The sequence below is a fragment of the Octopus sinensis genome, linkage group LG23 (assembly GCF_006345805.1).
Source record: "Octopus sinensis linkage group LG23, ASM634580v1, whole genome shotgun sequence".
Lineage (NCBI taxonomy): Eukaryota > Metazoa > Mollusca > Cephalopoda > Octopoda > Octopodidae > Octopus > Octopus sinensis.
In genome coordinates, this window is record NC_043019.1 from 6,303,886 (window position 1) to 6,305,500 (window position 1,615).

The 1,615-nt window shown below is 31.6% G+C and overlaps 1 long non-coding RNA gene across 1 annotated transcript in view; it reads left to right on the forward strand.

Moving 5' to 3' along the window:
• The first annotated feature begins 775 nt into the window (after positions 1-775).
• Positions 776-1,615, forward strand: part of LOC118767591 — a 19,421-nt gene continuing 18,581 nt past the window's right edge. Inside the window, exon 1 of the long non-coding RNA XR_005003512.1 lies at positions 776-983. This is a non-coding gene — a long non-coding RNA (uncharacterized LOC118767591). The remainder of the gene's footprint in view (positions 984-1,615) is intronic.

The window sequence follows — 1,615 nt, forward strand, 5'->3', positions numbered from 1 at the left end:
TATGTTCAATTAAAGGTTAAAAACCTCATTAAGGGATAATAAAATCCAATGAATATACTGGTTTATTATCTATTACAAAAAGTATTGAATATTACATTTAATATTCACCTGTAAGGTAATTGGATAAACCGGAGTTTATATATATTTTTCAGAAAATATGAAAATAGAGAGAATTAAATTAATAATTATTTTTAATTACAAAATTGGACATCATCTCTGACAGTTATTTCGATTCAAGACTATAACCTTGGGGCCATAGTAATCCGTACCAGCACTTACCTCGCGTACCTAGTCATTTAGATCACCTGTGAACTGAACCTCCATACTTTGTATGAATTATCATGCAGAGCACTCAAACATCGTCATTACTGGAAAAAAATCAACGTCTTACAGCTGTTTGTGGGATATCCCAGAGTATGGAATATTCCGTCATCAGAGACAAATAGGGAAATCATTGCTTTCATCCGACTTGTGTTTATTATCGTAAAAGAAGGCCTTCCATCTCATTCTTCTGATAAGATCATTTGTTTTGCTAAATAATAGTAGAAAAGTTTTATGAGATGGAATGGGTATATCCGTGAGATGTTGAGGAATTGTTTGTCATAGTGAGCATTACCTATATTGAGTGCTCTGCATGACAATTCATACAAAGTATGGAGGTTCAGTTCACAGGTGATCTAAACGACTAGGTACGCGAGGTAAGTACTGGTACGGATTACTATGGCCCCAAGGTTATAGTCTTGAATCGAAATAACTGTCAGAGATGATGTCCAATTTTGTAATTAAAAAATAATTATTAATTTAATTCTCTCTATTTTCATATTTTCTGAAAAATATATATAAACTCCGGTTTATCCAATTACCTTACAGGTGAATATTAAATGTAATATTCAATACTTTTTGTAATAGATAATAAACCAGTATATTCATTGGATTTTATTATCTCTTAATGAGGTTTTTAACCTTTAATTGAACATATATATGTATATTACAATTTGGAATAAACAATCTATTTTATTTAAGAAAATCAGTTTTATAGCCTTATTCTATGTTTTGTTGATTTTTCTTTAGTTTTGTTGGAACATTAGTTTTATTAAGATGAATTAAGAATAAATACGCAAATATAATAATAAGCAAATATCCGTTCCAGACTTCGCTGTACACGGTGCAAATAATAATTGTTTATCGATTGGTAGATATAAATACCGATCATCAAACAATTTTATTCGCTAAAAGTATAAACAAAAGCCAGCTGTTTGGTTTAGATTCATAGATCAGTGGTACTTCTGGATGAGAAGACATGTGTTGAAACACCGGTGTCCTGCAATCCTCTGCACCAATAAGTCGAGTGTGTTGAACACACTATCGTCATAAAAGAGAGTTTTTCTCCTTTAACGTACACTACAATGACTGGTACATTTTGCGTCTGAACCTGCCAAAACGCAATGAGAATAAATATGCACATATTCGTTCCAGATCTCGTTGTACACAATGCAGGTAATGACTTAATTCATTTTCCCAAACACACCTTTAAAACCACAGAAATTATTCCATATGGAATATTATATTTAATAGATATTCTATAGGCGTAGGAGTGGCTGTGTGGTAAGTAGCT